This window comes from Dama dama, chromosome 2, assembly GCF_033118175.1.
Source record: "Dama dama isolate Ldn47 chromosome 2, ASM3311817v1, whole genome shotgun sequence".
Classification (NCBI taxonomy): Eukaryota; Metazoa; Chordata; class Mammalia; order Artiodactyla; family Cervidae; genus Dama; species Dama dama.
Window position 1 is genome coordinate 22,553,577 of NC_083682.1, and position 16,211 is coordinate 22,569,787.

Here is a 16,211-nt window from a genome sequence, read left to right on the forward strand (position 1 = left end):
GAGGCCGGCGGCGGCCCTAGGAGGGGCTATAAATTTGGAACAGATGCGACCTGACAGCCCCCAGCCCGGGGAGGTGGCGGGGGGCGGTGCTCCTGTTCCCCTCCCAGGTCCCATCTTGTCGTCTGCTGCTGAGTTAGACTGCGGACGAGGTGACCCGGGAATTTGGAAGTACGGAGGCCTTCTCCCCCTCAACTACCCACCCCGGCCCCCGTCCGTGTCACCCCTCTTCCGCTCTTTGTGCCCACGTGTGGGGAGGAGGAATGGAAAGCAGGGAGGTGCCTGAATCACCATTGCTTTCCGCTTTAAAAGAGTGACTTCTGCTTAAGAGATTGACAAAGTCTGGCTCTGGCCTGGCACGTTTTGGCAGCAGCTAGAGAAAAATACGGCAGACAGCAGAGCATGCTTCGCCTGTTCATTCCACACCATTTGAAGGCCCGTTTTGGCTTCCCTGGTGGCTCGGCTGGTAAAGAATCCGCCTGCAATGCGGGCAACCTGGGTTCCACCCCTGGGTTGGGAGGATCGCCTGGAGAAGGGAGCCACTCTAGTATTCTGGCCTGGCCATGGGGTTGCAAAGAGTTGGACACGACTAAGCGACTTTCACTTTGTGCTAAAAAACCCAAGGTAGGGAGGCACAGGCAGCCGGGATGCCCGGAGAGTAGGAACCAAGGTCAGAAAAATGCTAAGGAATAATGCCTGCCCCGAGGGCTTCCTAGGTGGCTCATTGTTAAGAATCCTCTGACATTGTCAGGGGATGTGGATTTCATCCCTGAGTGGGGAAGATCCCCTGGGGAAGGAAATGGCAAGGAACTCCAGCATTCTTTCTTGGGAAAGCCCATGGACAGAGAGGCCTGGCAGGCTTCAGCCTATGGGGTCACAAAAGAGTCGGACAAGACTGAGCAACAATGCCTGTCCTGCTCTAGGGACTTTAGGTGATTCGTTGTGTACGTTTAAATAGCATTTCCCTTTGGTAAGTACAGTCCTCCCTGGATATCCTCTGGGGACTGGCTCCAGTACCCCCATATCAAAAATCTGACACTCAAGTCCCTTATATAAAATGTCCTAGTATTTGCATATCGCCTATGCACATCCTCTTATATACTTTAAATTATCTCTAGACTACAACTAATACAACAACTCCTGTATGCACGCATGCTAAGTCACTTCAGTCATGTCCGACTCTTTGAGACGCTATGGACTGTAGCCAACCCTGCCCCCCCCCCCCCCCCCCCCCCCGCCGCGACTCCTCTGTCCATGGGGATTCTCCAGGCAAGAATACTGGAGTGGGTTGCCATGCCCGCCTCCAGGAGATCTTCCTGACCCAGGGATCCAACCTACATCTCTTATGTCTCCTGCACTGGCGGTCGGGTTCTTTACCACTAGTACCACTTGGGAAGCCCACAACAACCCCTACTACAGTGTAAACGCTATGTAAGTATATAGTTGCTTTCCTGCAGCAAATCCAAGGTTTGGTTTTTAGAAATTTTTTTTTCTGAATATTTTCAATCCAGGACTGATGGACTCTGCAACTGCAGAATCAGCCGATCCAGAGGACCCACTGTAGTATTCTCCCCACGCAACAGAGGAGGGAACAAGGTGCTGGTGCTGCTTGGGGTTTAATGGAGTTCGTTTTCAATCCAGGTATCCCAGCCCCACGCGGTGGAGGTGAGGGGGGTGCTGCCTGGGGCCTGCCAGTACATCACACTGCCCAGGAGGTGAGGTGCGCCTGTCATGGATCCGGACGGAAGTGGAGAGAGTTGAAACTGAGTGTCAGTTGGCCCAGCCCTTGCTTATCTTATCAGTCCTGAACACCGTGCAGCTACTATTCTGGAGTAGCATGATTTGAAGGCTGAGCCCATGTCTAAGGATTGTGGTATAGTCACCAATCTGACCTAGGGTAAATTTGGGGGTTAGTGTTTACAACAATGGTGCCAAGCTGAGCTGGCAAAAGGCACTGCGGTGCAGTGTCATCTCCCTTTACAGATGTTCTCTGCTTCCTCTCCTCTTGCAGGAACCATCACTTCTCTTCCACCCCACTAGTCTCCCTGGTCCATACCCACATGGTTTTGTAGACTCAAGGCTCTCAAACTTTGGCATGCATCAAAATCACTTGGAGAAAAGTAATTAGCCTCCAACTAATAAAAATAAATGGAAAAAAAAAATCACCTGGAGAGCTTGTTAAAAACACTCCCAGGGGGAAAAAAAAAAAACACTCCCAGAGGGACTTCCCTGGTGGTTCAGTGGTTGAGAGTCTGCTGGCCAATGCAGGGGACATAGGTTTGATTTCTATGGTCTGGAAAGATCCCACATGCCTCAGAGCAACTAAGCCCAGGAGCCTCAACTACTGAGCCCCTGCCCTAGAGCCCCAGAGCTGCAACTACTGAGCCTGTGTACTTTAGAACCTCTGCTCAGCAGCAAGAGAAGCCACTGCAAGAAGAAGCCTGTGCACCACATCTAGACAGTAGCCCCGGCTTGCCACAACCAGAGAAAGCCCCCATAGAGCAATGATACACAGCAGCTGAAAATAATAAATAAATAGTTTTTTTTTTTAATTGCCAGAGATTCTGATGTATTTAGTCTGGGAAGTCACGGGACCTGGGAATTTGCATTTCTATAAGTTTCCCAGGTGAGGGCAGTGGGGATGCCTGGGGCTGCAATTTGAGAGCACTGGCCTGGGTGGAAGGAAAAGTATGGGCTGGTGAAAGAGGAAAGAAGTGATACATGTGCAGTGCTGGAGGATATTATTGAAAGTTCAAGGTCCCCAGAATCCTGGGGTATCTTTACTTTCTGTGAGGGACAGATAGACTGAAATCCTCAAGCAATCCTGGGCATATTCCAGAATTAGCCTAGGGCATGTGTGTTTTGTCTGGAGATTTAGCACTCCCCCTAATGGACTCAAACAACTCTGCACCCTCCAGTGAAAACCAAAATTACCTAATTTATTTTCCCAACCTAACTTGGTCATCTATTCATCTCTTTGGCACTAAAGGTGCAGGGATGTGATCTTACACATTTTTGTTTCCAAACTGATTTGCATGTTTTTCTTTCCGTGGAAAGGCATTTTATTTTGATGAGCATGGTTTTTGGTGCTCAATGGTGCTCAACTCCATGGATGATGGTGTATGCATGAATGAATGCTTTCTTCTTTAGGAGAAGCCTAACACCTACCAGTCCCCTCCTTCTTACCTTTGCTTCTTCTCCCGGCTGTTCTAAAATACTCTGAAAGTGATTTAAGATCCAGATATTTGCTGAAAAATTCTCCTCAATATGTCAGCATCATTATCAAGGTAGGAGAATTTGACTGGTGGCTAAGCAAGCCCAAGTTAGAGGCTGAGGATGGGTTCTGTAAAAATATGTGTTAAGTCGCCTTAGTCATGTCTGACTCTTTGCGACCCTGTGGACTAAACAGTCCACAGAATTCTCCAGGCCAGAATACTGGAGTGGGTAGCCTTTCCCTTCTTCAGGAGATCTTCCCAACCCAGGTCTCCTGCATTGCAGGCGGATTCATCATCAGCTGAGCCACAAGGGAAGCCCTTGTAAAATATATGATTGCTCAGTTCAGTTCAGTCGTTCAGTCTTGTCTGACTCTGCGACCCCATGAATCGCAGCATGCCAGGCCTCCCTGTCCATCACCAACTCCCGGAGTTTACTCAAATTCATGTCTGTCAAGTTGGTGATGCCATCCAGCCATCTCATCCTCTGTCGTCCCCTTCTCCTTCTTCCCCCAATCCCTCCCAGCATCAGGGTCTTTTCCAATGAGTCAACTCTTCGCATGAGGTGGCCAAAGTATTGGAGTTTCAGCTTCAGCATTGTATATGATTTTAAATATGTATAATTAAAAAAAAAAATCAGTATAGCAAGAAATTAGATGAGAAAAGCAGGTGACATTTTATTTCTTCCCACCAGGTGGCAGACCTTGCCCAATCAATGAGAATTAACCCTGCACTTGGAGCCTGGCCTATACTCTACATTTTTCCACTCAGAACCAGAACAAAGGGCTGTTTCTTTACTTAAATGACTTGGGAATTGAAGCAGGAAGAGCTGTTATTGGAAAATACCTCTGTAACAGCTGCCGAGGTACTTGGTGATCCCTTGAGTTTTCCTCAAGGGCTCTCTGAGACGTCTTAGTTTTTCCTTCTGGGAAAGAGGTCCACCCTGCTCTAGATGTAAGAAAATGGGTTACTTAACTAAGAAAAATGCAAAGAATGTAACTTCAGACCAGAGGTTTCTACATACGAAGCAGCCCTGAACCACTTTAAGGCCCAGGGCTTGGCTTCTTCTTCCCAGGACCCTCGGGCAGTCAGCCTCTATTTCTTACCACCCATGAGTTCTTTGTTCTCTTGCTGGTATTGAATCTTCCTCAAATTATTAATAAAAATGACCGCTTTATTTCAACTCTAAAGTCCACTCTGGGACCTTTTCTTACTAAATTCCAGTTTTCCATCTAATGGACACAAGCATGTTCTCTAATATACACCCAAGTGATCATGACCCTCCCTCAGATGATACTCAACATGTTACAAAACCTAAATCATACAGTAACTTTAGCAAAGTACATGCTCATAGCAAGAATATACATTGTTATTATTGTCCAGTCACTAAGTCCTGTCTGACTCTTTGAGATCTCAAGGACTGTAGCCCACCAGGCTCCTCTGTCCATGGGATTTCCCAGGCAAGAATACTGGTGTGGGTGGCCATGTCTCCTCTAAGGGATCCCTGACCCAAGGATCGAACCCCACATCTCCTACATTGACAGGTGGATTCTTTACCACTCAGCCACCAGGGAAGCCCAAGAATATTCATATGTGTGTTAAAATATATACACAGTGTCTTACAGGAGAACTCAATGAATGCTTTGGGAGATGAGCAGATGAAGATTCTGTTTTATGCACTGTTTTTATCTCAGTTGTATGTGCAACAGATACTGAGAATATAATAGTACCCACTCCAGGGCCAGAGTCAGAGCAGATCAATACCTACACAGGAAACAGGAAATTATGAGGTTGGAATTGACACATATATACTATTGATACTATGTATGAAGTAGATAACCAATGAGAACCTACCCTCTAGCACAGGGAGCTCTACTTAATGCTTTGTGGTGACCTGCAGGGGAAGGAAATCCAAAGAGGAGGGGGATGTATGTACATGTACCACTGATTGATCCTGTTGTATAGTAGAAACTAACACAGCGTCCTAAAGCAGCCACACTCCAATAAAAATTAACTTAAAAAAGAAAGAAAACAGGAAGTTGCCTATACCATTGTCATGTTCTCAAACACAGGTGGGACTCAGCTCATCAGCTTGAAGCACTGTTGTTCCATCGCCAAGTCATGTCTGACTCTTTGTGACCCCATGAACTGCAGCACTCCAGGCTTCCCTGTCCTTCACTATCTCCCTGAGCTTGCCCAAGCTCATGTCCATTGGGTCAGTGATGCCACCTAACCATCTCATCCTCTGTCATCCCCTTCTCCATTTGCCCTCAGTCTCCCACCATCAGGGTCTTTTCTAATGAGTCAAGTCTCCTCATCAGGTGGCCAAAGTATTGGAGCTTCAGCTTCAGCATCAGTCTTTCCAGTGAATATTCAGGGTTGATTCCCTTTAGGGTTGACTGGTTTGATCTCCTTGCAGTCCAAGGCTTGGGGATGTGTAAATCCCAGGTAATAGTGACCACTTTAACTAAAACTCAGCCCAGAAAGCTTCAGTGGGCAGTTCCCTGATTCTGCAGAAGCTCCCTTGGTCATCTTAAATGTTTATAGAAATCTTGCGCTAAAGACAGAGACTATGAGGGAAGAAATTAGATAATTGAAATAGTACCCATTTGGGTTTTTTTCTCTGTGGATTGTTAACAGAGTCCGTCAAACCCATGTTTATGGAATGCCCACAGGGCATATAGTAGAGTACTTCACCCCTCATTGAAAATCCATTAAAACAATTAGTAGACCATGCTTAGAAACTTTTTCTCCACAAAGAAATTTGCTTTAGTTGCTGGGGTAGCAGGAACTAATTTGAGATGTAAAACTAACAACCCCCTTTTGCACTAGGAAGGCTTTATGTAAACTGTCACATACTACAAATTATATATGTGAATTTATTTGTACCTGTGTCTTTGTATATGGACCTAAAAGCTACAAACGTAATAGGATATTGACATAAGGGGAAAACAATGTTAAAAGTTAGTGAATCATCTTCTACTAATGCTCCAAAGTTAAATGTTTACCTGGGAGGTTATGCCCTGGTTATAAGCCATTAATAACCATCAGTAAATAAGATTGTGTTCACATCTACACTTATGGAATGTCATATTGTCTTGACTCACACACAAAAACTAGACTCAAAGAAAACCCACTTTGGGGCTTCCCTGGTGGTCTGTCTAGTGGTTGAGAATCCACCTGCCAATTCAGAGGGCACGGGTTCCATCCCTGGTCTGGGAAGATCCCACATGCCTCAGAGCAACTAAGCCCGGGAACCACAACTACTGAAGCCCACGTGCCCTAGAGCCCATGCTCCCCAACAGTAGAAGCCACCACAAAGAGAAGCCCGAAACTAGAGAGTAGCCCCTGCTCACTACAACTAGAGAAGATCCACGCAGCAAGGAAAACCCAGCACCGCCAAAAATAAATAAATCTTCTTTTAAAAATCCACTTTTACCAAGATACTGTTGATCAATGCAAATGGCTAGACTCATTCAAACCAACATTGGATCATTGAAATTAATTTATAAACATAAGGAGATTTCGTAAGGTTGTTTGTTGCCTTTTCCCACTGCTAACTTTAGCAACCTTTATTAACATATGTACACGTACACAGTTGGTTCTGCCTTTTTTCAATTAGTTCAACAAGGAATTTCCATCACATACTTAGGGCACTGAAACAGAACTTGTTGCAGGGAGGAAACCAATTCTGACTCCACTTGGAACTGTCTCCTTGACTTGCTTTTCGTTGCTTTTGTTTTTATAATCATACAGAATGGTTTGCCTCAGAGAATCCTGCCCCTCCGCCTGACTGTTAAAGTGCCCTTGTTCAGAACCTTGTCCACCTGTGGGTGGCAGGAAGGAAGAAATTAACACATCCCCTGTCTGAGGCTTGCCATTCTAGGAGATGTCTGCAAGATTAATGGCCTTTTTACTTTGCTTCCTCACCTCCCCTCTTCTCTAATCTATAAAAGAACCTGGCATCCAGACCCCATACGATGGTTATTTTGAGGTGCTACCCTGCCATCTTCTTGGTCTGCCAGCTCCCCTATTAAAGTCTCTTCCTTGCCTCAACCCCTGTCTCTTGGATTCATTGGCCTGTCCTGCAGCGAGCAGAGCAAGCTTGGAGTCGGTAACAGACTTACCCCCATATCCTGCAAAGCCCGAGTTATCTAGTAGAGCGTTTCGACTTGAGGGAGATGTGGAGTCTTATTGATGGTGCCTGGTCACAGTAGGGTCCCTCCATGGCTACTCCTGTCCCATGTTCTAGTCCCAAATCTTCTCTGCAAACAGCATCCGACCCAAGATTCTCTACAGAATTCCCTAGATTCTTTAGGGAAGAAGGAGAAAGAAAGCAGACGTGGGCAGAGGGCCTTAGAATTTATTCAAAAAATGTATCCACATGTGAGTGTAAGGATATCTGCTGTATGTATTGAAAACATTGTCATGATATAACTCTTTCCATTAAGAGATGAGTCTCTTTTTTAATACTTTTATTTATTTATTTGTGGCTGCACCGGGTCTTCGTTGCTGTGTGGGCTTTCCTCTAGCTGTGGTAGGGGGGGCTCCTGTCTAGTTGTGGTGCTTGGAGTTCTCATTGTGGTGGCTTCTGTTATTTCGGGGCGCAGGCTCTTGGGCATTCGGGCTTCAACAGTTGTGGCAGGTGGGCTCAGTGGTTGGGGCTCCCGGGCCCTAGAGCACAGGCTCAGTAGTTGTAGCACACTGGATTAGTTGTTCCTCAGCATGTGGGATCCTCTAGGACCAGGGATCAAACCCATCTCTCCTGCATTGGCAGGTGGATTCTTTACCACTGATCCACCAGGGAAGCCCCCAAGAGATGAGTCTTAAAAGTGAAAAGAATACACTTTCCATCAAGTGGTAGAACTGCAGTGACAGACATATGGAAAAGAATATAGGTTTAGAGCATAAGCTGAGGTCAGACAGTCCCAGCATCAAAGTTGAGATTTATCACTTACCAGTGATCTCCTTTTGGAAAAGTGACAACTTCTCTGACCTAAGGCTGAACTTCTCACTTGTTACATGAGGCTTCAATTAGACAAATACGTAAAATGCATAGTATAGTATCCACCAGAACGCATCAGTGAGTGGAAGTTCTAGGCATCCTGCAAAGCTCCATGAGAGTCGAAGCCTACTTCACTTCTGATACTTCAGGTGGCTTCTGGTTGATCTTCACCTCTGATCAAGAAACTATTGGGTTGGCCAAAAGTTCGTTTGGGTTTTCCATGACATCTTATGGCCAAACTTTGTGGCCAACCCACTGTGCATGCAGCATATCAGAAAGCTCACTGATCTGCCAGTAAGTCAGCCTACCCCATCATAGAATTTTCTATTTGGGGAGAAACTCTGTGTGGGATAGGTGTCATAGGTGAGCAAGATCCTTTCCTTTTTTGGTAGGGAAATTATTGGTAAGTTAGATTGGATCTCTCAGAGATAGATGCTGAGATAAGGATTAGAGTGCAAGCAGTTTATCTGGGGAAGACAGTCACCAGCAGGGAAATGGAGGTGTTTGAAAGAAAGGAAGGAGGCAATAAGGGTGAGTGTGGACAACTGGGGTTTAATCCCATCAGGGAGCCCTGGGAGACAGTGTAGGACACACTTTGGAGCTGCTCCACCAGGAAGAGCAAGGAAGTTGGGATATTTATTTACCGACTTCTCATCATCAGTTACGATCTGCTTTCAGGAGCATTATCTGTTGCAGCAGCGCCATGCAGCAAAACCCTGAAGGTCTACACGATAGTTTTCCCAGTGGAGCTTGCAAAAGACTCTACATGGCATACAGCTACAACTAACACCACTAGCACCAAGGAATCTACTGGTCATAGGGCCAGGCAGCAAGGCCACTGAAACTGCTCTCAGGACCTGCTGAAGGTCTGCTCTCGCTCTGGCCCCCCTCCTAGTGTGTGGTCTTCAAAGTCACCTAATACATGGAATGGAGCAGGATTCCCAAACGTGGTACATGTTGTCTCTACAATCCGAAGAAGCCTACCCTTACTGCACCCCCACATGGTATAAGGAGCAAGTCCTCAAGCTTGGAGTGGATCTCTTGGGGATGCCCAAGACAACTGAAACTTAAAAACTTCACTGACGTGGCAGACCTGCCAATCATTTTAGGGCTTATTTCCTCCCTGCTGGTATTCAAGTGATTAACATGCTGCTATCAAAATAGGGGAACTTGGGACTTCCCTGCTGGCCCAGTGGTTAAGAACCCACCTGTCAATGCAGGGGACACAGGTTCGATCCCTGGTCTGGGAACTAGGATCCCACATGCCATGGGGCAAGCCAAAACTACTGAAGCCTGTGCACCCTAGAGCATGTGCTCTGCAACAAGAGAAGCCACCGCAATCAGAAGCCCAATCACCACAGCCCCTGCTCACCGCAACGAGAGAAAGCCCTCAGGCAGCAGCAAAGACGCAGTGACGTCAAAAATAAAAAATTTTTAAAAATATAGGGGAATTTGATGATGTTTTTTGTCATATGTACCAAGACAATCAAGGTCTTTGGGGTAATAATTTGGAGGTGCTGTGGGAAAACATCGTTAGGATTCTCAGAAGCCCTCCATGAGAGGGCATTTATCTTAAATCATTCAGGAGTCTTCCCAGAGGTCCTTCCAGCCATACCCTTGATTTGATATTTGGCCTCGGACTCCTTCAATGCTGAGAAATATTTACCAGCTGGTGAACTGGGAATAACAGTCAGTTCTATCAGCCAAACCAGCCAGTCCTGGCGCTTCTGTGTCTCCTTCAGATTCTGCTTACAAATTGCACGATGCCTTCTCTCGCTCATCCCTCTCTTACTGCATGTTATCAGACTCCGTTAGAAGAAACCAAATGGCACTTTCAACATTCTGTCTGGAAAACTCCTTATCATCTATTTTAAAGTTTACTAGGTACATTTTCTATCTTCCAAGTTGCCACATGCAACATTTCACCAATTATTCCATCACACTTAACACGTGTTGTCCTTTCTCCAGCCTCTAATAACTTTTCTCGCTGCTTCTCAGCCTCCAGCAACTGTTTGCTCACCATCCCTCCAGGCTTTGCTAACAACCTCTTTGGTGTTTTTCCAGCTTCTAACCACCAACTGGTCCAAGGGCAGAATTCCAAGAGCAGGAGAGTGGAAGATACAAGCCTCTTGAGGTTAGGCTCTGGAACACTTCTGCTACATTTTATTGCAAGCAAGCCCCTGGGGCCATTCCAGATTCAAGGAGTGGGGGAAACAGACTCATCTAGTAATGGAAAGAGTTATAAAATATTGTGACAATGTTTTTAGGTATACAGCAGACATCATTACGCATGTATCCATCCACAGGTATCCAACATGTGGATACATCTTTGGAATACATTCCCAAAAGTGAACTTGCTGAGTCAAAGGCTAGTATGCATTTGTGAAGTGTTGCCTAGCCACCCTTCATAGAGGTTATACCAGTTTTGAATTTCACCAGCAAACTAGGAGGATGCCAGATGAGGTTTCCTCAGATTTTCCAAGACAAGGTATTATCCAACTTTTTTTCCCCTGCCATTATAACAGGTAAAAATGACATCTTTGGACTTCCTTGGCAGTAGTACAGTGGATAGGAATCTGCCTGCCAATGCAGGGGACACCGGTTCAGTTCCTGGTCCAAGATTCCACATGCCGCAGAGCAAAGGCCCGTGGGCCTCAACTATTGAAGCCCGCGAGCCTAGAACCTGTGCTCTGCAATAAGAGACATCACAGCAATGAGAAGCCTGTGAACCACAACAAAGAGTAGTCCCCTCTTGCTGCAACTAGAGAGAGCCCCCATGCAGCAATGAAAGACCCAGTGCAACCAAAAATAAAAATTAAAAATAAACAAATAAATAATTTTAAATGACCTCTTATAGTTTTGATTTCTATTTGCATATTATAAGTGTGATTAGAAATATTTTATAAATTTACTTAAGAGCCAATTGCGTTTTCTCCTTGAAACCGGCTACATTTGCAATTTCCTCTTGGTTTGTAAGCTTGGCTTATCATCTTTCAACGCACTCAAGAACTTGCATATGTCAGTAGTGAAATACAATTCTGGAACAGGCTCTCTTGAGTCTCTGAACTGTTTTCTTATATATCTGGTTTTGATCTTTCTAAGGGAAACAAATTCTCTCCTCCCTGGGAAAAGCTAATAGTATGAGACCACAATGAGCTCTAAGGGAATATGTGGTTCTCTAACTGGAGAAGACCTGGGTTTCTAGATATTTTCCCCCAAATTTCACTGTTCCCAAAAGAGAAAGTCACATAGATAGAGGAGAATCCTAAGTCTGGAGGGACCTAATTGCCTTCAATTTCCTAATGGAGGCTTAGGGAGAAGTGATCATAGATATCCGTGTTTATGTGTTATAATTGACTTCTGTACTTCATGCACGCTGCTATAAAGAGTTCTGCACTGGGCTTCCTAGGTGGCACTAGTGGTGAAGAACCCACTTGCCAGTGCAGGAGACATAAGAGATGTGGGTTCAACCCCTGGATCAGGAAGATTCCTTGGAGGAGGCCTGGCACTCCAGTATTCTTGTCTGGGGAATCCCATGGACAGAGGAGCCTGGCGGGCTACAGTCCATAGGGTTGCAAAGAGTCAGACACATCTGAAGCAATGCATGCCCACTAGTGGATGAAAATAGAAATGCCTTAAGGAGTTCTACATTGAAGTAGAACATGAGTCTAGTGACCTTGAACAAGCGTCTCCCTTTCACTTCAGTTTCTTTGCTTGTAAAAGGAGGATGATGTTACCTGTCTAGAAACTCAAAATTGCAATTTGCAAAGGTAAATTTTACAAATATATGGTGTTAGGATGTTCACCTAAAGGTACTGGCTACCATCCAGGATCTAATGCAGGCTGTGGAAACTCAGTGGTGTTTTCAAGGAGTGGGGGAAACAGACTCATCTAGTAATGGAAAGAGTTATAAAATATTGTGATGATGTTTTTCGGTATACAGCAGACATCATTACACATGTATCCATACACATGTATCCAACATGTGGATATGTCTTTGGAATACATTCCTAAAAGTGAACTTGCTGAGTCAAAGGCTAGTATGCATTTGTGAAACATTGCCTAGCCACCCTTCATAGAGGTTATACCAATTTGAATTTCACCAGCAAGGTTAAGAGCGCAGACCCTCTGCCTGAGACTTGAGGCACGGACTGCAAGTTCAGAGATCCCTAGGGCCACCCCCAATTCAGACCAGCTGGTTACAAATTAGGAAGCTCCTATGACCACCTTCAGGTTCCATCCTTTGTTAAAACGACTCAGAGAACTCAGGACTCATGATTGTATAATTTTGTTATAATAAAAGGATACAAATTAGAACCAGCCAAAAGATGCAATACATATGGCAGAATGTAGAATGGAGTGGGTCCCAAATGTGAAATTCTGTGTCTTCAAGAATGTGTTTCCCTCCTGGTATCTGTGTATGGTAATATGCAGATTATTGCCAACCCAAGAAGCTCATCCGCATGCTTTTTATATTCAAGAAACAGCAAGAAGGCCAGTGTGACTGTAGGGAACAGCGATGTGAGATGAGGTCAGAGAGGCAACTGGATGGGAGCAGAACTTAAGCAGCTCTTCAATCTAGGCAAGAAATAATGGTGACTTGGAACTAATACTACTGAAATATTAATATTCTTTGATGTCTGTAGTTTACATTAGCATTGACTTTTTGTACTGTAGAGTTGTATGGGTTTTAACAAATGTATAATGCCATGTATCCTTGTGTGAATGTCAGTATCACAGAGAATAGTTTCAAAGCCCTAAAAATCGGTCACGCTCCACCCATTCATCCCTCCCTCCCTTCCTGCCCCACCTCTGGCTACCACTGACCCTTTTTTTTACTGTCTCCATAGTTTTGACTTTTCCAAAACATCATATAGTTGGAGTCACACTGTATGTAGCTTTTCAGACTGGCTTCCCTCACTTAGCAGTATGCATTCCTCTGTGCCTGTTCATGGTTTGATAACTCACTTCCTTTATTTGTTAAATAATATTCCATCATGTGGATGTACCAGTTTGTTTTTCCATTAACCTATTGAAGGACATTCTGGTTGCTTCCTGTTTTTGGCAATTATAAATAAAGCTGTTACAAACATTCATATCTGAGCGACTAAGCAGAGAGGCACGCACGCAGGTTTCTGTGTGGACGTAAGCACCATTGTTGGACCAGGCAGCAAAAATACATTTAGCTTTGTAAGTGGTTGAATCAATTTGCATTCCCACAAAAAATGAATCAGAGTGCCTGTTGCTCCATAACCTTGTCAGCATTTGGCATTGTCAGTGTTTTAGATTTTAACTATTTTAGTAGGTGTCTGGAGGTATGTTGTCATTGTTTCAATTTGCAGTTCCTCAAAATATATGACATTAAGGATATTATCTGATGCGAAGAGCTGACTCATTTGAAAAGAACCTGATGCTGGGAAAGATTGAGGGCAGGAGGAGAAAGGGATGACAGAGGATGAGATGGTTGGATGGTATCACCGACTCGATGGACATGGGTTTGGGTGAGCTCCGGGAGTTGGTGATGAACAGGGAGGCCTGGCGTGCTGTGGTTCATGGGGTTGCAAAGAGTTGGACATGACTGAGTGACTGAACTGAAGGATATTTTAATGTGCATTTCCATCCATATATCTTCTGTAGTGAGGTGTCCATTCAGGTCATTTGCCCATTTTTTAATTGGGTTGTTTTCTTGTTAAGTTTTAAGTGATCATTGTATATTTTAGATGAATCCTTTATTAAATATTAGATTTATAAATATTTCCTCTCAGCCTTTGGCTTGTCATTTCATTTTCTAGAGCCTATTACTCTTGATTAACAAGGCATACTGTGAACATCTAAGTTAACTTATTTACTACAATACTTTTCTTGTCAGAATAGTATTTCATGGAATGATTATAGCAGTGTTCATTTAGCCAGTATCTTACTGCTGGCTAAATGAACGTCCATTTATACGTCCATTCTAATTGTTGGTATTGCACACCATGTAGTGGCAAACCATCTTGTAACTAAATCTTTGCGTACAATCTTATTTTCTCAGTATATATATTTAGAAGTGGAATAGCTAGCTGGATTAAGGAGTTCTTATTTTTTTTCAAGCTCTTGTAATTTATTTATTTATTGGCTGCCCCATGCAGCACATGGGATCTTAGTTCCCTGATCAGGGATGGAACTCAGGCCCCCCCTGCAGTGGAAGCAGTTTTAACCACTGAACCACCAGGAAAGTACATATTTATTACAACTGCCCAACAGAAAATTTCTCCCAGTGTACATGCTTATCAGCAGTACAGAGAAAGCATCTATTTCCCCAGGCTTTTAAGGAGGTATTACAAAATGCTTCAGAATTTGAAATAGCTTTCTTTTTCCTTCTGGATACAAAAATAACTCATCCTTATGTTATCATTTAAAACTATTTGCAAATTAAAAAGTTAAAACTAGTATTTTATGCCTTTAATTTGTATTTCTTTGATAACTAAGTTAAACATTTGGTCAAGCAAAACATCTTTAGTCCCACTTAAATGACATTAATATAATGGGTATGTAATAAATGTGCCATGATAATATTTATACAGCATCATTTGAATACTTGATATTCAACATGGTACTTTGCTGGTTATTACTAAACATGTATAGAAGAATGAATCCCTAACCACTGTGGTGTTGGGAAAACTAGACAGTTACATGTAAAAGAATGAAATTAGAACATACCCTGACACCATACACAAAAATAAAATAAAAATGGATTAAATACCTGAATGTAAGGCCAAACACTATAAAACTCTTAGAGGAAAATATAGGCAGAACATTCTTTGACATAAATCACAGCAAGATCTTTTTTTGACCTACCTCTTAGAGTAATGAAAATAAACACAAAAAATAAGAAAATGGGACCTAATTAAACTTAAAAACTTTTGAACAGTAAAGGAAACCATAAACAAAATGAAAAGACAGCCTGCAGAATGGGAGAGAATAATTGCAAAGAAAGCAACTAACAAAGGATTAATCTCCAAAATATATAAGCAGCTCATGAAGCTCAATATCAGGAAAAGTGAAGAACCCAATCAAAAAATGGGCAGAAGACCTAAATAGTTATTTCTCCAAAGAAGACATGCAAATGCCCAACAAATACATGAAAAGATGCTCAACATTGCTAATTATTAGAGAAATGCAAATCAAAACTATTATGAGTTATCACCTCACACCAGTCAGAATGGCCATCATCAAAAATCTACAAATAATAAGTGCCGGAGAGAGTGTGGAGAAACAGGAACCCTCATACACTGTTCCTGGGAGTGTAAATTGACACAGCCATTATGGAGAACAGTACGGAGGTTCCTTCAAAACTAAAAACAGAACTGCCATATGACCCAGCAACCCCACTCCTTGGCACAGATACATGCACCCCAAGCTTCATGGCAGCACTGTTTACAACAGCCAGGACATGGGAGCAACCTAGATGTCTATCAACAGGGGAATGGGTAAAGAAGATGTGGTGCAGCTATGCAATGGAATATTACTCAGCCATTAAGGGGAATAAAATTGAGTTACTTGTAGAGACATGGATAGACCTAGAGTGTCATACAGAGTGAAGTAAGTCAGAAAAACAAACATCGTATATTAATGCATGTGTGTGGAATCCAGAAAATGGTGTAGATGATCCTATCTGCAAAGCAGAAGTAGAGACACAGACATAGAGAACAAATGTATGGATCCTAAGGGGGGAAGGGGGTGGGAGGAGTTGGGAGCTTGGGCCTGACACCTGCATGTTATTGATACTATGTATAAAATAGATAACTAACGAGAACATACGTACCGCACAAGGAACTCTACTTAATTCTCCGCGATGACCTGAGCAGTAAGGGAGGCCAACAGAGGGGATACACGTACAAGTATGACTGATTCGTTCTGCTGAACAGTGGGAGCTGATACAACACTGTAAAGCAACCATACTCCAATAAAAATTAATTTAAAAAAATCCCTAACTTCTATGGAATCACAGTCTG